The sequence below is a fragment of the Vanellus vanellus genome (assembly GCF_965231255.1).
Source record: "Vanellus vanellus genome assembly, chromosome: 8".
In the NCBI taxonomy this organism is placed as follows: domain Eukaryota; kingdom Metazoa; phylum Chordata; class Aves; order Charadriiformes; family Charadriidae; genus Vanellus; species Vanellus vanellus.
The window spans coordinates 11,040,823-11,064,899 of record NC_138913.1 but is presented as its reverse complement, the minus strand read 5'-3'; the positions used below and the strand labels follow the sequence as shown (position 1 = coordinate 11,064,899).

General features: G+C 43.0%; 1 long non-coding RNA gene across 1 annotated transcript; it reads right to left on the bottom strand.

Moving 5' to 3' along the window:
* Positions 1-339: 339 nt before the first annotated feature.
* On the bottom strand, positions 340-13,164 carry LOC309675205. The gene is made up of 5 exons (XR_014269467.1): positions 13,117-13,164; positions 7,367-7,461; positions 3,465-3,579; positions 1,035-1,145; positions 340-614 (listed from the first exon to the last, which is right to left on the bottom strand). It is a non-coding gene; the product is annotated as an uncharacterized lncRNA (long non-coding RNA).
* Between the last annotated feature and the right edge of the window lie 10,913 nt (positions 13,165-24,077).

Genomic DNA, 24,077 nt, shown 5'->3' with positions numbered 1-24,077 from the left:
AGAAAAAGCCACATCCCACTGCCAAAACAGCTTAACCTCTTTAATCTCTTCTGTATAAAACAAATGTAAACTCTCGCAGAAGTGGGCAAACGAGAGATTCCTGTGCAACGCTGAGCCCGAGGTGAATAACCACCCTCATTAGCTTGAAGCATCAGTTGCTAGTATGTGAAAGGTATCTGGTGCGGCTGGCCTGTGACTAGTGACTGTAAGCGCTTGAACTTCAAGTGGGTAACTGTTGAAAATTTAAGCACATAGATTTTTGCTGATGGCTGAGACTAAAAAGGGAAAACAGGGTTCATTAAAGGATTCCATGTTTTATTTTGTATACAAAAACCCCACAAAAACTTAACCAACGCAAAGCCTGTACAATGTTACTGGAGTTAGGCTAGCACCAAGAAACATCAGGTATCCTACTGTGCTGAAATTTACTGTGGTATTAACCAAACTTGGCTATGCAAAAAGGAGACATCCAGTCTGGCCTTGCTGCCAGGACTTCTGAAATGAACAGCAAAGTACATGCTCCTCCAGTGGCAAGTCATCCCATCTAGTTTAGAAGAGGAATCTCTAGGTGAAGAAGACATTCCTTCTCCATTCATTTATGACCCAGACAGCTCCTACAAGTTAAAGTTGAGGGAGACAAATCGTGCCTTTAGTAAAGAACAGTTTCTTCCCTGACTAACTTATTATCAGAGACAATGGAGAGACATCTCAGTCCAGACTTGACAGCTCCCAGAGCAGGGATGTGATAGGAGACTGCAGGTGGTAACATCTGGATCCAGAAGACACGATCTAAGGCAGATGTTTACCCTCATGTGCAGCACAGTCACTGGCAGAGCCCAGCCAACCTCTGTAGCCAGACAACCCCCTTTTTAAAAAACGAAGTTCTTCTCTATCCTGTACAGTGAATATTTTCTTGCATTACGAAAATATTGTGCCTATTGTTTCAAACAAAATCCTGATGCATTCTTATTTGACCTAGTTGAGATTTTTAGTAGTTTCTTACATTTCTGCATTGCAGTACTGTCAATACATACCTGCAATAATGTTATAAAGATCAGGGGCTTAGCTTGCTTCAAGAGGGGTAACTAAATATTCCTGGAGACTTTTATGGTTAGTGATCCAAATTCTGCACTCACTTCTTTTCTCTGGATAGGAGGGAAGGACATTCATTTAAAGCATGTTAGATAATTATTTTAACTTACATTTCTTGAACATTTATTTGTGATTCACAAGATAATGTGATCTAGAATCTTATAAAATGTGTTAATTTGGCTTAGGAAGAGGCAAGCACTGATGACAGCTAGCTAACATGTTCAATTGAAATAAAGTTGGATTAACTGACAAGAGGACAAACCCCAAACTACTCAAGAGTCACCCCAGTGACCTGAAGGCTGAATATCTGCTCAATAAAGATTTTTAAATTTACTAAAGTTCTGGCTGTTGAGCAATTATTCATCTCCAGTTCTAGAGGACACACTTCAATTTCCCAGATTTTACTAAAACTTAATAAGCATAAGTAAATAAAACAACTTAGCAAAATACACTAACAGCTAATCATTGTGCAGTCCAGAAAGGTGCCCGGCCACTGTGTATTCAATAATATATTAGAGAAAGTTCCCATTGCAGTCAAACAAAATCTATTGTAAGGGATTTCAGCTAGACTGCAATTAATCTCCCTTACAGGAGGTCCTTCTTGTCTCTTGGATGCCAGGCCAGCAGCGGCAGCCTGTTGATTGACTGCAGGGATTTTCCTCCTGTTCATAGTCAATGACTAGCTGCTGCCTTTGGTAACTGTCTAAGACTGACCAGTGAAAGTTTCCTTGGATGAAGGGCTTGGCCACTGGAAAGTGGCAGGCAGTTCTTAGGGCTTCTGTGCCACTTTCTTGGCCAGGTGATGGCACTCTGAATTAGGGGAACAGGTCAACAGGTGCAGACAACAGTGGGAACTGTGATACGTTTTTTGCATAGGAGAACCACAGAGTAAAATAATGCCACTGCTAGAAATTATGACTCCGGTCTTTTGTAATTCAGCTGGTCTTTAAGCATAGGTTGAACTGTTTGGTAGCATTCATAATACAAACAAAACACATTTGAATTCATTTTTCACAATACAATGTCACACGTCCTCTTAGGAAGAAGAAGGAATCTCAGACTTTAGGACTGGAACAGCCTCATTTGGTAACGTGCTGCGATTTAGTTCCCAGTTGTTAAAATTATAATTCCCTATATATATGTATAATATGTATAATAATTCCCTAGCCAAGGGGGGATCACAGTATCACAGTATGCTAGGGATTGGAAGGGACCTCAAAAGATCATCTAGTCCAATCCCCCTGTCGGAGCAGGAACACCTAGATGAGGTTGCACAGGAAGGCGTCCAGGCGAGTTTTGAATGCCTCCAGAGAAGGAGATTCCACAACCTCCCTGGGCAGCCTGTTCCAGTGCTCTGTCACCCTCACTGAGAAGAAGTTTCTTCTCAAATTTAAGTGGAACCTCTTGTGTTCCAGCTTGAATCCATTACCCCTTGTCCTATCATTGGTCGCCACTGAGAAGAGCCTGGCTCCATCCTCATGACATTCCCCCTTTATATATTTATAAACACTAATAAGATCACCCCTCAGTCTCCTCTTCTCCAAACTAAAGAGACCCAGCTCCCTCAGTCTTTCCTCATAAGGGAGATGCTCCACTCCCTTAATCATCTTAGTTGCTCTACGCTGGACTCTCTCCAGCAGCTCTCTGTCCTTCTTGAACTGAGGGGCCCAGAACTGGACACAATATTCCAGATGCGGTCTCACCAGGGCAGAGTAGAGGGGAAGGAGGACCTCTCTCGATCTGCTAACCACCCCCCTTCTAATACAGCCCAGGATGCCATTGGCCTTCTTGGACACAAGGGCACAGTGCTGGCTCATGGTCATCCTGCTGTCCACCAGGACCCCCAGGTCCCTTTCCTCTACACTGCTCTCTAACAGGTAGCTCCCCATCCTATACTGGAACCTGGGGTTGTTTCTGCCCAGATGTAGGACCCTACACTTTCCCTTGTTGTATTTCATTAAGTTATTCCCTGCCCAAATCTCCAGCCTGTCCAAGTCTCTCTGGATGGCAGCACAGCCCTCTGGCGTGTCAGCCACTCCTCCTAGCTTAGTGTCATCAGCAAACTTGCTGATAGTACACTCAATTCCCTCATCTAAATCATTGATGAATATATTGAATAATATGGGCCCCAGTACCGACCGTACCGATCCTGTAAAGATGAACGTGTTCTGGGCTAGCAGGTATCATGACTGAATGCACAGCTATCAGAAGAGCTGGAGAGGGTCTTGCAATGTTATCTGGTCCCTTCCCTTGTCCCAAGATAGGATCAAGGTAGGTAATTTCTAGTCCTATCCCCAAATATATTTGCATGTACACTCCCCATCCTGGTGCCATCTCTAGATTTAATATGGATACTCCTTCCTAGGACTCACCTGCACGAACTTTTATTGTCACACCTTCCCTGTAGTTGCCTGAGGTTCTTAAAGAGCAGGTTCCTCTCCCTTTTATCATTATTCAGAAGTTCTCGAACAATTTACTCGCATCGATCTATCAAGGCAAGCACACTCAGATCAGGTATCTCACGCAATATCTTCCTCCTTTTCCTCCTGCTTATCCTCCCTGGGCAGTCCGTACATATAGACAAGCTTTAATTAGCTGATGCCTTCAAAATGCAAGTCTAAGTCGCTATTAGAACTTGTCCCCTTTACTCTGAAGCTGAATGAGTTGCAGAGCCTCTGGAAGGATAAGGCCTTGACTGATGGAGTTTTTCAAACTCTGCATCCCTTTGATCCCTTTCCCAATATGCAAAAAATACTACAATTTTCTCCTGGATTTCATTACACATAAAAAGACATGAAAGTGCAATTATTCCTTACTCATCAACAACTACCCACCAAGCCTAGCTCCAAGCTAGACCATTCTGGCTACTTCAAAAATGGTTTTGAAATTTCCATTTCCAGCTTGCCCTGGCAGGTATAACTGTGACTTTGCAAACAGCTACAGCTGTGTGTGCTAATTGCTTTCCTCTAAATTATTTATGAGACATTTTTGACTGATGAGATTTCTCACAACGGCATGTGCTAGCCATTGGCAGTGAGCTTCTGAACTAGTGGGAACTCCATCACCTGCCGAGGTGCAGAAAAGCCAGCTGTTAGCAGGCGCTTCGTCCCTGGCAGCATGAGCACTGAACTGCGAGGTCAAGCTCTACCTGCTTTCATCTCCTTTTCCAGTAACTGCTCAATAGGAAATGTATGTGTAAGCATTATATCTGCACATAACACACACCCTTTATTTTTGGGATTAGATCAGATAATACTGGAGACTGCCTAATTTAGATAAGGCAGAATATAGGGTGTCAATGACCTCTGGAAGACAATCCATTTCACTAAACAGGGCTTTTCAGGCTCTGGTCCCAGATGCAGTAGGGGGTCTGTAAAACACATTTAGGAAAGCTAGAAATCAATAGGATTAAATTCACCACAGAGGGAGTAGCAGCTTTACCAGAAAATTTTTACAAGATACATAAACTGAAAAAGAATAGAAAACATGACTACAGACAGTACAAAATATTTATCATGAGCCACCACTTAACCACTGCTTTTTCCTGGAGGGCTTATCACTGCTATCCAGCTAAAAAGTACTTAAAAAGCTATGGCTAAAGGTAACCATAAGCCCCGTCAGTTAAATAACAAAAAAAAACAACTGGTGTTCCAGGGACCAGCAAATTATGTCAGTACTTTTCTTTTCCTTTTCAGATATGAATAAGTGATAGGGAGAAGCAGTTGGAACCAGGTTGGCTAGAAGAAAAACTTCATGTCTTGAGTTGCAGGAGCAACCAGAAGAATGAAGCAAAGTAGCCTGTTAGAATTACTGCTCACTATTGGTGTTTTTATTACCTTCCCAGGAGGTTATAAAGGTTGCTGCGTGAGCAACCAATGTGACAACTTCATGAGTTTCACAGCTGTGTTTAAGAACTAAATTTAAAAAGGATTCCCAGCCAAACTGTAGATGAAATTGTGTGTTGGATCTTGTCCTAAGCAGTATTTTTACCCCGCCCATCCCATAGATTTTAAACAATGCAAATTAACCTTGTGCTCATTTATTCTACATATGCCAGAAGATTCACAATGTTTTCTGTACACAAGTCTACTGACCCCAGATACGGGGGATCAGACAGGAAAGAGTAGGTGACAAAGAGAGGCCATGTCGCTCCTCAGAGGTGAACTGGTATTTCAGAGCCAGGTCAGATATTCCTGAGCCACTCTGCTCAGTGCAACAAAGATAGAACCTGAGCTGCTGTGGGAGGTGTGCAGAGGATGGCACACCATAATCCAGCTGTGCACCGGGTCAGGAGGAGGAAGGCAGGGCAGAATGTGCAGTTGTCCTAACAGTTTCTTTTCTTGACCCCCTTTCTCCCTTGCAGTGGAGATGGCTCTCTGGCCATGCCCTGTTCAGTGGGTGGCACTTGGGAGTTGAAACAAATGTCCCAGCTTCCAAGCCTGGTTTGTCGAAAAGATGGGCCACACAGGCTCCTTGTACTTCCATGAAACAGCAGCCTGGTGATTAGGAAATCGGTCGCCTACAGAAGAAGAGGAGGAAATGGGGAGGAAGCTGATGTTCCCAACCACCCATCACAGGTGCAAAAGGAGACGGACAGAAGGTATCTGTCTGGATCTGACACAGACTAACAGCATGGCACAGGTAAGGCTAGGAAGTCATTCATGCCTCATTTCTCCCACCTGTAAATTATTCCTCCCCCTTCATCCCCACAGGCACATCATTATGATTGCTCAATTAATTAACAGTTTAAAAGAGCTCTGAGACATTCAGATGGAAGAGAAAGTTTTTTTAAATTTCTGCTTCTCCAAAGTTGTATGCATAAACACTGAATTTTATAGGTCCTTTGCTAAGGATGACGAATTACCTCCAGTTTATGGATGGGAAAGTTAAACCAGGGAAAGTTAAAGCACACATTTTGAGAAACAGCCTCAAGTTCCAAGATCCCACGTTCTGAGTGCCCAGCTACATATAAACACATCTTGACTTTCAGAGGGCTGAGCACTCCCAATCCTAAATGTGAACAGCCACAAGTGAAGTCATTTGCCCACTGAAGATCATGTGCTCAGGATCCCAAACCAAGTATCTCAAAGCTTAACCCACGCTAGAGAACCTACATGGGAACTTACCTAAGAAAACCTGAATGGAAGCAGCACACTCAAGTGCCTTGTCCACCACATCACACACAGCACGCGTGTGTTTGCCTAGAGCTTCAGGAAAGGTTCATGCCATTGAGGAACCAGAACATGTGATTGGACTTTTGGAAGCATCTATTACATGGCTCTCCAGCACAGCGAGTTGTAAATTAATGTATTACAGGAGTGAGAGTTTCCTTGACCAAAACAATTAAAACTCACATAAAAATAGAATGCTGAAAGGAAATCTGCCCATTCTGCACTATTATTATTTTTAAAAGAAAACCAAGTTCCTGTCAAAAACAAGAGAATAGACAATTTCCAGCCAGCTTTAACGGCAAGATCTTTTGAAATACTCAGCCATCTGTCACAGCAGGAGTGCTTGTTGTTCAGCCCTTCTGAAAAATTTGGCCCTTCTTTGGGAACATGGTGCTTTTGAAACTCCGCTCTCAGGCCCCTCCTAGGAACCACTTCTTCCATGGAGGACCCTTCTCTGTTTGTGTCTACCTCAGTGCAGTGGAACCTGCCAGTAAAGCAGGTAGAGATGGGCTTGAAGTGCGAAACTGGAAAATCGCTCTAAGCTAGCCCTAAATCCAAGGACAAATGGTTAGGTTAAGTCGAGATCTATCTGTACTTTCATTTAATTTTGCTTATAAAAAGCATTGCAAACATATTTTAGCAAATTTCCAAATGTGCGTATCTCATGAAAATTGCTCACTGAATATTCCTTTTCCCTTAGAAAAAATTATTTTCCTCCTCCTCTGACTCTTCCAGTCCTTTCTCTTCCCTCTCTCACTATTGTCTCAGGTAAAGAAAAGGTAACAAAGAACTCCAGTCACGCAGCAATGGAAAGAAATATTCCTTGCTCATAAAACATTCTTAGTAGCAGGACCCCAATTTGGGGCAGAAAACCAGCTCCCAAATAGGCCTCTCTGGGGGTTAATAAAATCTCCTATACAGACAGGAAAATTCTGCAGCAGGTGAATCCTCTCATATGCTGGGACCAGTCAAACAGAGACAGTATGATGCACAGAAATGCGATCCCACTGTAAACACCCACATCTGGAACCTGCAACGATTCCCCTTCACAGAACAAACACTTTAAAGCAATGATCTGAAGATGAAGAAAGTAGAGCACTAACCTGGACATTTGCCTTTTCTTCTGCTACTGGTGTGTTAGAAGAACATGTTATTGGTCTCCATTTTAACAAATATAGATTAAGCTCCTTGTGGCTCTCTGGGATAGAGACAAAATCCATGTTACTTTCAATGGAACAAGACCTCCAACAAATCGATGAGGTATATAAGAACACATTTTATTTCTAAAGTGGGGCAAGAGGTTTTGAAGTTACATTAATACCTCCAGATAAAGAGGCACACAATCCCTCCTGCTGCAAAGGAAACCTCAGTAAAATTGTGGCTACATGAAAGTCAACAGCAAAATTCCCACCAGTTTCACTGTGAACAAGACTTCAGGCCACAAATCTATTCTGTAGAGGGTTTCCTACCAAATGTTTGAAAATTATTCTTTCCAAAGGAAAATAAAAAGTCAATTGTTTTATTGTATTTTCCTTAAAAAGCCATAACCAAACTTTTCATTTTAGATCAGGGTCAATCCCAATTAAAAATTTTCCAGTTCCCACACATGTCTTCATGAAGCAGTGGAACTATATTGGCTGACATGTTCTGATGCTAAACTGAACTGACACACAATAGCTTGATAATGCCAGGCAATATGTTTTGAACTTTCCATCCCCACAAAACAAAAAACTCAGCACATCAAGGTTCTATTCCATACCTCCCTTCCAAGTTTGGATAGAAATACATATGGTAATATTGCAGTTTTTCAAATATTTTTTTAAAACTGCAATTCACGTCGACAATGGTTACCACCTGGCACAGTCCTACCAAAGTTAAGAAGTTACTCTGGATTAATAAAGCGTAATTCAGAACAGAATTTGGCCTGAAGACCTCCGTGTCCCAAAGAGCCCAACAAAACCTTCCCCTTGGCTCTCCTCATTCCTTTTGAGGAAGAACCCAGCGGAAGGGAGGCAGTCAGTGTGACTGCCAGTTTTGCAGAGTCCATAAAACTCTTGGGAGACATGACCCCAATTCTCTGGCTCTTGGATTTCCAACAGAGGACTCTATTGAAAATGATGCTCTCCAGGGCCCCAAGATCTTCACCCTTAACCTTTCTGAGTCATTAAAGAATATTCAGCCCGTAATACAACAAATACAGCAAACTTGCATTTGCTACAGCACAGCAATCTCAGAAGTTACTGAAACATTATAAACTAATGGCCAAGACCTTGTTCAGCAAGGCAGAAGCCCCAGGAAATGAAAAGAACTTCAGCACTTGCTGAAGTTTAGGCACAAGCTGAAATGCATGGCTGAACAGGAATGGCCTGAGGAATTATGCAAATGCTTAGATGAATCCAGGTCCAACTATGAATTACTTTAGAAGATAGAGAAGCAAGCAGTGCAATTTAATCATTTTTATCTCCTTACCAAGAATGCAGAAGTTCTTACAGCTAATATTACAGCATCTTCTGCTGCTGCCAGGAGCCAAATGACCTATTCTTTAACAGTCAACCTCTCCTCATTTTCAAACTGAAGATTAGTCCATTTATGCTGAACAGTGGCACAGAATGACAATTTCATAATACATGGATTGAGTGCTATTCCACTCACATGTTACATTACCTTGCCCTTTCATTCACTACACTTCCACTTGCAATTGACTATCCGGGTAATAAGGTGGTGCTGCTTCTAATCTCAAATTGTATACTTTCTGGGATGCAGGCAATTCATTAAATACCATCACAGAGTGGCCAACTGGATCTGACCTTGAATCTGAACACAAAAAAACCCCATGGAGATATAACTTATTCATATTAACAGTCTGCATTAAAGTTACAACGTGAGCTGGGCACTCCCACAAGATGCTGAATAAAATGAACCTTCAGCAACAGCACTGAAAAGGGCAGCCAGCACCTCCCAGCAGACTATCGGCACTGTCCACAAGTGACCCCATAAACATGAAAGCTGATTGTGAAAATGCTTCTACACATGACTAGTCCTTAGTTCTGCAAATACTCTCACAGGCATGAGCACTTTCAGGGTCAGTTCCCACAGCTGTATTGCTAACAGACAGTGCAGTAAGAGTCAAATACAGATTCCAGTTCGCCCTCCTTGCAGAAATATCAGTGAATCCGTAATATAATCTCTGAGAATGTCATCATAGAAAACAAATGCTTTTACAGTAGGGTACCACAACCCCTCCACAAACTAAAGAAAGTCCTTATTTTACTGTGATCTGAGCAGAAATACACAGGAGAAAGTGGAAAGCGATTAACAAATTCTGCTACCAAGAAGAGGACTGTTGGTAATGACAGCACAATTGCCACAGGAAGATATACAAAAGAGCTTGCTGAGAAAACATCCCAATTTAGACTGCACAACTCCAGGGACCACTTCCTAACAAAATACAGAGTATTTTACTTCTAGGTCACTGATTTCAATATGGCCTCAAAGGAGAAAATGACTGAAAGTTAATGCCAGCTGACAGCGGTGTGAAAAGAGTAGGGTGGATCTCAGCCCACTTCCTAGTAGATTGGAGGACACAACCCAAGTATTTGTGATTCGTGAATGTAATAAAGCTAAAAATTCAGGCTGTGATTCAATGGTAGAGTAAATCCACCTCTAGGACTCTTAGGACAAGGAGCTGATGTGATATACACAATTCTGCTGATTCCAGCTTGTCTGAAACCTTTTGACAAGTTAACTGTGTACAAACAGGTGCTAGGGCAGATCAGATATCGTTATGATTTTTACAGCTGGAAGAAAAATCCAGGTTGCGCGTGCCAACCAGTTCAATAGAAATCTCACTGAGATCCAAACTGCCTGGTATCAAGGGTCACCAAACCCTGGCCTCCCGGCTTCATCCTTCAGTGACAGCAGGTGCAGGCTATGTAGGAACAGGCACATCAGAACTATGCTGGTTTATTGCTGCTGGTCACTCTCTGGACTGGAGACAAATGAAGATGCTGCCTACACCTCTGTCTGTCCTGTGAAAGGGTGGAGGGTGCCAGATGGTTAGCAAGTCACCCAGGACACATAAAGCCACACAGGCATTAAATAGCATAAATAGCGAGGCATTAAATGACACCATCCCTGCTGGCACCACATCCCTGCTCATCAGTGCTCCATTCATTTAAACACTTTAAAGAGAGCAGGGAAATAGGAGATTAGAGAGATGTGCTGCTGCCTTTGATAAGCCTGAAAATAGGAGCTATGTTTGTGTTAATCCTGTAGCAGTAATATAGAAAAGACGCGATTAACTGCAGTTGCAGGAACAGTCTAGTGCAATCTATTTTCCCAGTGAATTCCTCCATGGAAAGATGGGTCACAGGGCACACCTGCAAAATGCATCCAGGCATTTGTATCTGCACTGTGTCCACGGCCTATGCTCCAACAGATGGTTGGCCAAAGGATTTCTTTTCCTTTTATTTTATTTTGGTGGTTTTTTTGTTTTTTTTTTCTGAACACACAGGAGCAGAGCAAGCCCTCCTGCCAACAGTGTAGTGAATGCAGAGCATTCAGCAATGAAGGGGTGACCTTGATTAGTGTCTAATGAGTAGAAACCAGTTGCTTTTCAGCACATTATGAAGTAGAAAAGTTCTGCTATGGTCTGCCAGAGTTCTTGGCACTGCTCTGATGAATGCTGTTGGAGATGCTGTCCATACTGTCTCTGCTTCAGGCACCAGCTAATCCTCGGTCCCTCCACACGTGGTATCTCCTGCTTGACTGCAAGATCACTCATAGAGAAGACTATGTATTTCTCTATCATGCTATCTTTTAATCAGCAGCACAAGTGTCAGGGAAGGTCCACCTGGTTTGTACCTTCAGACAGAAAATATAGATAGCTTTGGTTTAGATTCCTTATTTTCTTTCTTATTTCCCTTAAAAATTATGATTATATTCTATAAGAAGTATCTGGCCCTCGTTGCTGATAGCAATGGAGAGGAATGAGCAGCCCTGTAGATAAAAAAAGAAGAAATTCTGGATCCACTGATAACAAGGGAAAGCACCCTTGCTGAGTGTTCCCCCTAGAACTCGACACATTTGGGAAAGAAGCCAACAGGGGCTGGATTAGCTAATGTGAAGGCTTGCAAGATCAGCTGTGGCTTGGAAAGGCAATACCATCATAAAGGTGCTGCTGAGAATGGAAAGGGGATAACACAGCCATTGAATGTATCCATTAAGCCTTGGGATAAGAAAACATGAACAGTATCAACATCACTTACTGGTAATAATAAAATCAGGCTGATGATGTAGAGGGGAAAAACTGGTACCTCTTCTCCAATACATTACAAGAAACAGTGCTAGCGAGAGGGCTACAGTCCCTCCAACATCCTTATCTGTGCCTGTAACACACAGTCATGTTTCACTGGAACTGGAAGAACACCCCGTTCAGGCCACCCTACACATTAGTAGAGGCCACAGAGGCATAGAAATCATGAACTGGAGGCAGCAGTACAGACACAGAATAAAACAGGGAGTTTCCACGTTATTTAAAAGCCCAGGGCACACGCAGGGCAAAAACTTTCCCGGGAGCAGTGGAGGGGGGGAAATCTATTCTTCGAAAGGGAAAAAAATGCACAGCTTGTAAAAAGAAGGGTGGGAGTCACAGATCTGGAAGCCAAACGCACACAGGCTTTGCACTCTGCATGCAGGGGGAGGAGTGTTGCAAACAGGAGGAAAGATTTTGTGCTTTACAGAGGTTTCTAAACCCAGAAAGCTACAGCCTGCACTTCTGTAAGCTACTCCATGTTAAGTCTGAGTTCCCTCTCTTCCATTTCAGATTTTACCTGGAGAGGAAAATGTTAAGCTGTTAGCATTAAAAAGAAGGAAAAACAGTTAAAATATATTTAATTTTAAAAAGAAGAAAGTTCTTTATAGCCGTATAATCAGTTAAAACTTGCCTGTGGTGTTATGTCCCTGTGCTAGGTTTCCTTAGGGATCCATTTGCATCTGCATAAATCATCTATTTTAATTATATGATGCCATAGGGTATATGATATTGTATGGACAAGTAAAAAGACAAGGAGACGAAGGTTGGGCAGAAAATAGAGCTACCACATTTCCATCAGCAAAAATGACTGTTACATGCAGTCATGTGCACGGGATGGGGGAGGAACAGTCATGTGAAATAAGTTCCTTCAGTCCTTCAAGTCTCCCAAATAAATTCCTTCAATCCCTTGTGAGGCAGATTGTCTCTCTTCTGTCCCACATCTCAAACCTAGTATCCTTTCCTGCTCCAGACTGTAACAATGCTCTTCAAGCCAGGGCTTCCATCTTTGCCAGACTATGACCCCAAGCCTCTGCCATGTCAGAAGACCCCACCTCACAGCAAACCCCTCCTATCCCAACCCAGGATCCCACCATTTCTCCACCCCCCTGTTATCATTTATACATATATAAACATTGACATTATTTATACAAATGAGATCGGGATCTTTTGGCATCAGAAAAATCCCAGATCACTCTTTTCCCAACCATGAAATGTTCCTGTTTCTAACCTAATTTGCAGTCAAGTAGATCCCAAATGCATGGAGGTGATACAAAGAACCAAGCTTGTTCACATCAGCCACAGAATAAGGACCTGCAGAGCAAGTCGGAGACAGATCAGGGGAATACGGCCTGTCCACAACCAGATCTCTGAGCAGCACGTGCTGTTTATCATACCAAGCCAGAGTCATGACAGCATCTCTTCCTGACAGATGCATCCTTTCCCTTCTCTTGCTTTTCTCCATCAGCAACTCTTGTACTCTCCCAGCACCTCTCCAGAGACCAACAAAGACAGTGGTATATACAGTGGCAGCATACATACATCAGCTGTTTTCCAGCGATCTTTCTTAGCTGCTCTGGCCCACATAAGCTTATGCAGATTTTGTAATGATGGATTCTTACATCTCTTTCTGGAGCTGAATCCCAGCAAATGACTCCATCAATGGAGCCATGGGGTCCAGTGGTGAACCTGTCCCACCTTAGGGGTACCAGGAGATGAAGAATCTACCTGAAAAACAGGGAAGAGTTTGCAAAAATGAAAATAACTCTAGTAGAAAGACAGACAGCCGCTGACATGACTAAGCTAAAACAGCTGCCAAGAAGCTCATCTTTTCAATGTTTGGTTCTAACGTCAACATAGCACATCCTACCACTGTAAGTCAGTTCAGCAATATATGGATTTATAACTTTAGAGGTTCTGTTACAGCTTGAGACAGGCTTGGGTGAAAAGGAGTTTCCAAACTTGGAACCGCAAGGGCTCCAACTTAGGTACAGGCTGAGACCATCTAAGCTTTGACTCCTGAGCACACTTATCTTCATTGTAACTATAAGACAAAAGATGTGCAGGGCAGAACTAAGCAGCTTGACAAAATATGTTGTGGGTCACTTACAATTTCATAAAGAATGATTTAATGCTACCTAGGTGAAAAGATGATCCTGCAAAAGGTTAAAATATATTAAACAGGGAAAACAGTGCTAACATGCTCCATAAAGAAAATACTCTGTGCAATTACCAACAGACAGGATATGGATAAGCAGTTTTCAAGAGGAAAGCCCCTCTATCTCATTAAACAGCTGCTTCGCTCCTGCTTTTTTTCCCTGTTCAACTCTTCACCTTTAATCTGCAATACTCAGCTATGCTGCACACACCAAGAATGCAAAGCTGACAAGCACAGGAGGGCCTCCCTTATCAGCTTAGGATAAAAGCGAGAGATCGAAAGGATGGATTGTCTGTGATTTTTCATTACAGACTAGAGACACCTTACGCCCATCGCAGACAGGCTAAAGATTTTGGAGACCTAAAGATTCATTTATCTTTAAAGATTTGGAGGAATATTGGTAGAAAACAACAGGTGAACTTCCCCATAGGAAAGAACGAAGTGGCATGGTGTTCACACCACCAAGCTGTGCAATAGTGCAGGGCTTTTGCTGCTGTGTGGCAGGAGTTGGGCACAGCTCGGCGATGCCATTGCTCTTCTTCGCAGAGGACAGAGCACTCCCAGTGCTGGGTGACGACGTGGGGAAGAGTCCTCAATGAGTCATCTCTCCTCACAAGGATGCCAAAAAATGGTATCTGTAGGTATAAAGTCTGCAGTAATACACCACCAAGGCAAGTTTCCTCCTAAGCTCAGTGACTGCCTCATGGCCTGTAGAAAGAGGGTTTCAGTTTTTCCTGAGGACAGCAGGTAACACCAGAACACTGCTGAGCCACTGCGGCAGGCTTGTGCCTGCAAGAGGAGCGCAGAGACTCCCAGGTCCGCTCTCTTCCTTACTGTCTGAATAAAGCTCCCGAGTACAGAAAAGACAGCTTGGTCAGGGCCTTCCTTATCCTCCCTCCCTGCTGTGATCACAGGGAGCTCCCACTCCAGCCCTCTGATGTGTTGGCAGCCTCTATAATTTAGAGTAGCTGTGATTTATGGCTTGGACAGAGCCCGTACTTAGGGAGTACAAAGGTAGGGCTGGCCTGACCAGTATAGCTGTGTCGTCGCTGGCCCTTTGTATTGATCAAATGAGTGATAGAAGTGAAGAATTCAATTGCGTTTGCTGTCTGTAAGGATCAGCTAACGGACAGAGGGCTGGGGGGGAGGCAGGGATTTAATTACCCCTCACAGCCAGCACTGGCAGCCAAAAGTGTGATGATAACACTCTGTGTATTGATGGGGGTGAATCGCTCTCGGCCACCTTCCTCTGCACCTCCTCTCTCAGTGAAGAAGGAAACAGAAACAAGAATGAGGAAATTTTCTGAATGCTTCATCCTGCATTAATCATGTACCATATCCTTCTCCTCCTCTGGTCTCTAGGGGAATGTCACAGGCACTGGAACAAGAGAAATGACGGGAAGTTTACAGTTGCCTAAATCTAAGAGAGAGAGGTGTTTGTGGCACGCAGCATGTATCAGCTCCCACTATAAATTCACGGGAGGATTTCCAACAAGTAATAGGGAGCTGAATCCAAACATACTAGTCAGTGAAAGGCTTGAGCAACCTTTAATCAGACTCTTAATTGGTCTTTCTCTCTCTTTCAACATTTGTCATTTGAAGAAACCAACAGCAGTTCCCAAATGAGCTTTTTTAAGTAACATTCAGGACATAATCAGGTCGCTTTGAAAAGGGACAGTTCTAAATTCAGTCATAAATGTTTGATACTATTGCCTGCCAAATTTAGCAAATGGTTTTAGTGGGGACCTGTATTTATCAAATTACCACCTTCAAGACAAACGCTTACAGGGAATGCATTATGCTCAATCTGCCTAGACATTACTCTGCTAATGAGGCCATGCCCCATCTTTTCCAAAACACCACTTCTAAAACAATGGTCCAATTTTTACATTACAGCCACGGCTGCCTTGCACTGACTGAGTAGCTGTCATTTAGATTCCTCCTATCAACTCCAAATTCCCTTTCATCTAGGGTCTGTCTTATGTGATGGCAGCCCAGAGCAGTGACCTATGACTATGCTTGACTTCTTATCTCATGACATGTGGACTAACTTACAAATGCAGGTAATTAGTTAAAGACGTTTCATGACAAATTAGACTAATGGAATTGTAATGGTTAAATTAACGTCTTGGGGTCAGTTTTAAGGTCCCTTGTTAGGGGTGATAGTTCAAAATGCAAGCTGTCAGACTCTGGGAAGTATCTTGTTTCTTTTAATAAAGTGCTGCTTTTGCATGTGAAAAGCCAAGGACATAACTGCTGAGATAGGGCCTGATCCAAGGGAAACAAGCTGGCTGGCAGTTTCTGGATAAGGCAGTCTCCCCAGTCCTGCCCCCAAACTTTGTCCTGTAGGCAAGATACGCAGTGGAGCAGAGCAGCAAGCACGAAGAAGGATCAAAGCGCACAGCTTTGCACTGCCGTGAACACTAATCTCTCACTCTCCCCTTGCACCTTTCAACTTAAAATTTCATCTGACATCTTTCTTCAGGGAGGAAGTTAATTTTGCAAAATCAAACAGTCCAACATAAATTAAACAGATAAATCATGTCCTGTTATCCGCATCCTTCCTCTAGGAGGAGCCTGCGAGGCTCTCCCTGTAGGCTCTTCTAACAATAGAGCTGCTTGTTAACTCTCACATAATGCTAAGGACAAATGGGAAAGGAAGAGACAACAAAATGGAAAACATCAGTCTGCAATTTTGTCAATCCCTGGTGTTCGCATGTCTTGAGCACTGCATGCAATTCTGGTCACACCATCTCGAAAAGGTATAGTAGAGTGAAGAGAAGCAGCGAGAACATGAGAGGTACCAAATGGCTTATATAACTGAAGAGACTTCGTAGAGAAGGACTCATTCGCTTATCAAACAGACAGCTGAACTTGGATGTGGTTGAGGTATTTAGCGTGGAGCGGGATGGAGAAAGCAAACAGGAAATAATTACTCTTTGCTCCTCATAACAAAAAGGAAACACTTTTCACACAATGGTAGCTGAATGCGGAGGTCACTGATGTAGAATCCAAAGGAATAAGTGGGTTCAAAAAAAGTTGATAAATTCACAGGAATCCACCAACAGCCACTACACACAGCAGTGCAGATACAGCCTGGAGCTCAGGAAGTGCCTCCATACAGAGCGCCAGGAGCTGGAAAGACATATCAGAAAAAGGACTCCGTGCCCCCTTTTATGCTCTTTCTTTTGCTTCCAGTACTGCACTCTCTGAGACGGGACACCAGGCTGGACAGGGCTTTGTTCTGACTCAACACAGCCACTATCATCACCTGATCTTGGGGCCTTTCCTCATTGCAGACAACTAATTGGTCACAGATAAGGTTAAGTCTACTTCCCTTCAAAGGCAGCCCTGACCTCTGATGGCCATCTAAAGGAACAACTTAATTTTCAGAGAGCTGCCTCCTGCCCCAGGTTCCACTGGTGATGAGGGGCAGGGATCCGTATGTGTAAGTACGTGTACATACACATGTGACTGGGAATGAGATGAGGTCCCTAATCACGCAGCCTCCATTTTTAACTCCAAGCCCATGCTTTGATCTTTTCTTTTCCAACATAAACAGAGCAGAGTACACATTTAGACAGACATTCCCTGCTGAAACAAGCTGCACTACTCCCTGCCCGGGCAGAGAACAAGCCAGTGAATGACACAAGACAGCTGTTAGCTACGTTGCTGAATCCACACACTTTGGATATAATGGCAAAAAGCACAGTGCAAGGACCCCTACAGAACAGAAAGAGTAACATGGGGTTCTGTGTTCACACATCATTCCATAGACAGTCCAGGCAGCTCCGGCAGGCATGGCACCCTCCACTGCTGTTTACCTCTTGAAACTGGGATCAGTCTATTAATTTCACCTTAAAAAAAAAAAATCCATAGTAAAAGAACGGAGCCTGCTATGATTTGGTACAGTCTGCTCGGTCTTCTTCCTTTTAGGCAAATACTGCCCTCCTCAGTCCCACAGCGATAGTGGGCTGTATGAGATGGAGACCACCGTGTCTCACAGCCCAGCCATGGCATGCCCTCTTCCTGACTTGTGGCACTGCCCACGTGTGCCCTTGCACCCGGCTGAATCTCGGTTCTGCCCCATAACAGACCTTTCTCATGATCGTGTCTCCCTTCTGGGGAACCTGCATGCCCAGGAAAAACACACTCCTTTGGATACTTCACAGGACAGCAGAGCGTGCACCTTTCCTTGCATTTCTTGAGTTCTAGTAGCTGAGGAAAGAGGAGGCAGCGGTGTCCCACGGGCAGCACGTTACCAGCCCGAAGTACAGATGAAACAAATCAACTGCAGTTCCACTTGGGAGCCACGGTGCTGGAGCTCCTCCTGTGGCAGCTTACACAGTCAGCTCTGGAGCTCCCAAAGTATCAGCCAAAATGGTGCTGTCATTGCTTCTCTTCTCTCCCACCCTCTGGAGGCCACAGCTCAGAGGAAAGACTGGAGGCACCCAGTCAGTACCCAGCAGGGACAGCCGGCGATGGGGAGGTTCCTTCTACCTTCTCCCAGCATAGGGAGGTGCAGAGTGACAAGCTAGATCTTTGTGCTTAAAGTGAATATTTAAATTATCAGATGGACATCAAAGGAAAATAATTATTGTTTACTACACTTATTACATTTTTTTTTTCAGGACAAAACCTGCAGGAATGGCAAATTTAGGTATTTAATATGGATGTAAGATAGCAGTTGTAAGATGACAGGAGGAATAAGCAAAGACAAACAAGCATCCACCCAGCGCCTTGAATTTCCGTATCTTTCATTTCCCTAATTCCTGGCACGTGTCATTCATACCTTTTTCATATATGCATCAGGAAAAAATGACAGATGCAAATGCAACAATTTTCCTCCACAGACAAAACCAGGATTTAAAAGCCTATTAATACAACCATGCAGAATTCATTACATAGTGCATCCTTGTAAATCTGCAAGCACACTCTTTTTATATCAGTTCATATACATGAAATAGTAACAAGCAGTAAACATAAAAACGTAAAATGAGAACCTCATGTTATTACTACACTACAGTTCTTGTTCTTTATGTGAGAGCTTTTAGCGTTAATACCTAGAGGAGCATACACACAAGTCACTCCGAGGTTTGAGAGGACTAATTAAGTTCTGCTGGTTTCTATTACAGAGATGAGACTATTTGGACTGTGAACATAAGACAGAAAGAAATGAATAATGATTTATCTTTAACATAAGAACAAGAAAATACTTCCCATTAGTGGAATAGTAACAGCTGTTAACGTTGTAGAGCATATATGTAGTAGTTTGAAAAGTCTGTAGGTGAGGAAGATATTTCAGCCTCAAGTATCCTCATAAGACAATGACATACTCAAGCTGTATTTTGCAGCATGTTTGTAAAGTTAATGCTTGGCAATTTTTTGTCTTAGTGTTATCATACAGAAGAGATATAAGTATGTTGTTATCAAATATATTATGTAATGCACACAACCAATGGATATAATATAAAAATTCATTTGAAAAGTGGGTAATATATCTACTCTAATCTAATATCGATCCTTTATCTTGCTTTGAGAGAGCCAGAAAGCACCGCTATTCAAGAGTTCACCTTTGTTAAAATACCTAATACTAGTAGTAAAGGATAATAAACACTTATCTTGTTTGCTTCCACTGCACAAAGACACAGATATTTCCTAGAATAACTTTGGTACTTTCATGTGGGACAAAGCTATTTAGAAACACAGAACCACAGAAATGCTGGTTGGAGGGGACCTCTGGAGATCCCCAGCCCAACCTCCCATTCAAAGCTACTGCCAACACCAGATGAAGTCAACCAAGGCTTGGCCTGACAGCATCTGAAAAACATACAAAGATGGAGATTTCACAGCCACTTTGGATGACCTGTTCCAGTGCTACACCACCTTCCCAATGAAGAAATCAAGCACAAGAAAAGTTTACTGAGAGTTGTAGTATCTTTTAAAAGACTAATGAAGGTCAACTAAAGTTTGGTTTTATGAAAGAGACCATCTCTCTCCAAAAGTCTTGTCTCACTTTAACTCTCACAGATAGAGTAAAACCCAGTTAAAGAATAATATTTAACTGGCCTATCTCTGTTTTAACTCCAAGCACCCAATAACACGGAACATTTCAATCTCTTACCAGTGAATATAACCTCAAAATCACGTTCTGATGGTATGGAAATGCTCTTAGTTATATCTGATGGAAGGAGAACGAAGGTGAATGGACACTGTGTATTCAGCTAGACAGGACATCCAAAACAAAGCTAGGAACTGAATCCAGATTTCCTACACACTGTTTAACTGAGTTAACCACAAGATCACTTTATCATTACTCGGTCTTCTTTTCCCACAAGTTACCGCAAAGATTGAAAAACAAAAAACAAAAGATTGAAACAACCCTCTGAGGGCAGCATCAGTGATGACAGCATTTGCCAGGATCTGAAACTTAGACTCTCTCTACTTTACTACCTAGGAAAGAGGCACACCTTATAATCACTACAAGTATGGAGCCCACCAGACCTCAGTCTGCCACTCTTTGGCTTCATCTGCACTGAGATGGATCCTGCAGTTCCTCCTGAAGAATGTAAAACACAGTCACTGACTGACTCTTACACCGACTTCAGATTTCTATGGGATTTCAAAGATGCCACTGGAGCCTTTAGGAAGTGTTCAGTCTTTAAGGAAACACCTAAATATGACAAGTGGGTGATGGGAATGAAAATGCGGCAACAGAGGTGGCAAAAGCAGGCTTCAGTACGTATATTTACACTCCTAAAGTGAATCAGTTGGAATGTCATTGAGCATCTTACTTGAAGACCAAAAAAACAGCCAGGTCTCCGGGCTCACTTCCTATCATTTCATTTCCTATCATTGTCGTGCCACAGTGTCAGCTCATGTAATAGTAGGAACTGACTTCATGGAAGCAGGATTAACTCCTGAGAATGGGACCACTCAAGCCCCTGCAGAGGTGCTATTCTGTACCTGCAAACCTTCTTTGCGTTCATCTCGAGAGCGATAGCTGAAAGATGCTGGATCCCATTGCTATCTCTAAACACACAGTCCCCTGTTAGCCAAGATCACGCAGCGCCCCTTTTACTGCAGCAATGTAAACATTTACCAAGAGAAGACAGGGAAATATGATCTGACACAAGAAGATTAAGCTGTATGGGTTTTTCTCAGGAAGCCAAGTTCTTTAGCTGTCAGATAGAAGCCACAGAGTGACGCCTATTGTTTCTTAAAGAGTAATTACTTCTGATTGCTTCCGAGTACACTAATTTGTCTTGATACAGAATGACAGCATAACCCAGAGCAGTGGATAACTGCATTACTTTACCTGTGTATAGGTTTTCTGGGGTATACCCACGCTGGTTTGAGCAGCATTTCTTTTTGCCAGGACATTGTACATCCACTTTGCAGCTCTGTACGTAAGCAGAAGCAAAACCTGCCACCTCGCCCAGCGAGGGGCAGTGCCCTGGCTTAGCGGTGAGGTGAGAAGGGGTCTCAGAAACTCAGGGCTGGTCAGGGATGGGGATGGCTCCACAGGCAGCAGCAGCATTACTGGAAGACAAGGCTGACGAGACTAGAAACAGCCAGTTCCTAGAAAGGAACAACTAAACTGGATGAATGGATGAAGAATGATAGGACTGTGATTGCCAATTTTCTAATCTGTTCTTATTCTCTTATATTCTTATATACATTATATATGCTACTGCCTGAATCCATCCATGCACCTATGAAAAGCCTTTTGCTAATTTCGTCCAAAAAAATTATTTCCAGTAGTTCAAGGGAGGCAGGAACAGAAAGATAAGAAAAACTTGCTACTTCACAAAATTATTGGAAATACCAGAATACACCCTGGACCCCAGGCCAAGCCCTTTTCCCCAGGGATGACTTTGCTCTGTCACAATTTTACACGATTGTTGCAGGGCAGGAGAAACCTCTGCACTAACTGACTCCTCCTTTGTCAATGCTTTGCACCTGTGGTACAGTCAAATAAGGAAAATTTGGAAATTTTGCAAACAGAAAGCTGAACAAAACATTCAGGTTAGGTCACTCAGGGTGTTTTGTTGTTATTATTTTTAAACATCTTGTTTCTATTTTAATTTTTTTCATTTAAATTTTCTGATGTCCATTTTCTTAAAAATTCCAAGTGGAAAGTGACTTCAGTTGAAATAAAAGTATGAAGATTTCAGGTTAAAAATGTCAAAACATCCTGTCATGCACATTCTGAAAAAGAAGTTCCATGCTTCAGCTGAGTTAAAAGAGTAGTGGAAAAGGATCCTGGTTTATGAATCATTCCATTTTGAAAAATTAGGATTTTTCTGAAGGGAAAAATAGGAAAATCAAAAACCTCATCAACAAATCCCTGATTGGTCCTAAACAAAATTTCACCTAGGATATTATCTAGTGATACTGTCTATTTGCAGAAAAGAACATTTTTATAGTTACTGACTGTAGTTTATAGTAAGTTACTCTAGTCAGTCAGAAGCTGCCTAAGACTTGTAAGTCAAAACCACAGAGCTGTAGTGAGGGGTCACAGAGCTGACCATCGTGTTCCCAAATCTCAGCTGTCTTCCAGAAGTTCAAAAGGCAGAGAGCAAACATTGCACCAGCTGTTTTTCCACCCTCCTGGCATCCCTCAGATTCTCCTTATGCCACTGTATGAGCCATAACAGCTCCCTGCTGCTATTCACGTTTTCTGACACTTTTCTAATAATTCTGATCTTAAAATCTCTTCTTTGCAGGGGGTACAGTGAAGGAGTTTCAACACTTATTGCAGATTCATTGCAAGCTAAGGAAAACAATGCTTACCCACATTACCTCTGTGGTGGTAAAATTATTAACATTTAAGGTTTGAGAGGTCTGGCTAAGAAGCTTATCCTAATTAAAAGAACATTCCCTTTGACTAAAAGCTAACAGCCTGTGATTGTTCCCAACTCCTCACTTCTGAGCTAAGATAATACTGGGGTACCACTCCTGTAGGCTCCACCAAGAACCATCTCTCCATATGGTCACATTACTTACTGTTTGATTCTGTCTTAGAAATGTGGCAGTTAGCAAGCTATTTAAGGAGTCCTTCCCTCCCGGGGATGGATACCTCGCTTTGTTTGCATCGAAATTACTGTTTTCTTCACCTGTTTTTTTTTCTGAGACAGTATGGAGGCTGGGTCTCTGCAGTCACTGGCAGAGGACAGGGGAGCAGAGGGAGAGATGCTGTCCAAATGATCTCTCACTATGATCACAGTTAGTAAAGCTTCTGTCTGACCTGTCCTAAATTGTACTTGTGTTATTATGCTTTTGGAGTCCCCAGATTCTCCAGCACCCCTTACATGGGAGCACATCCCACTGTGCTCTCCACGGCCACAGACACCGCAAAGGGAGACAAAAACTCATCAGAAACGCAAGGCCCCAGCACCATATAAATCTGCAGGCATCCTCATGGTGTACACCAAAGCATCTGAGAGCTGCACAGTGGGCTGGATGTCAGTTCGTGAGGCAACCAGACCAAGAGCTTTCACTGGTGGTAAATTCACTCCAGTAAATACAAAGGACTCAGAAAAACAAGGCCTGTAGAGGATTTACACAGCCAATGGGCAAAATGGATGCCACAGAGATCAGGAAGTGGTCACAGCCACTTCTTCCTTCCTCACACGTCCAGAGCTCTTACTGCCGGCAGCGCAGCCCAGGAGCCCACTCTCTGAAGTCAGAGCAAACCTGGCCACCAGCTGTAACTGGAACACGACCAGGTCTGATGGTTCAGCACACTTTTGGTCCTCCATCATCCATCAGCATGTCAAAGTCACACACCGCAATCAGTGCAGCCCCCGACAGAGTGAAATGTCAGCTTCCTACGCTCCCTAAGCGCCCAAAGCGCAGGGAAGCAGAGAAAAGACCCTATGCAGAGATATTATTGAGACAGTATCTCCACGTGTATGGACACTTCAACTGTCATCAAACCAAATTTTAATTACAGTCAATACAAACATCTGTCCAGTGTACAGTGTCCATGGTATAGCACTCAAAATTAAATAGTATTTCAGAGTGAATTCAGTTATTTCACCGAATCACAGAATCACAGAATGGTTTAGGTTGGAAGGGTCCTTAAAGATCACTGAGTTCCAACCCCCCTGCCACGGGCAGGGACACCTCCCACTAGACCAGGTTGCCCAAGGCCCCATCCAGCCTGGCCTTGACCACCTCCAGGGATGGGGCATCCACAAGTTCCCTGGGTGACCTGTGCCAGTGCCTCACCACCCTCACAGCGAAAAATTTCTTCCTGATATCTAATCTAAATCTACCCTCTTCCAGTTTGAAGCCATTCCCCTTCATCCTATCACTACATACCCTTGAAAAAAGTCCC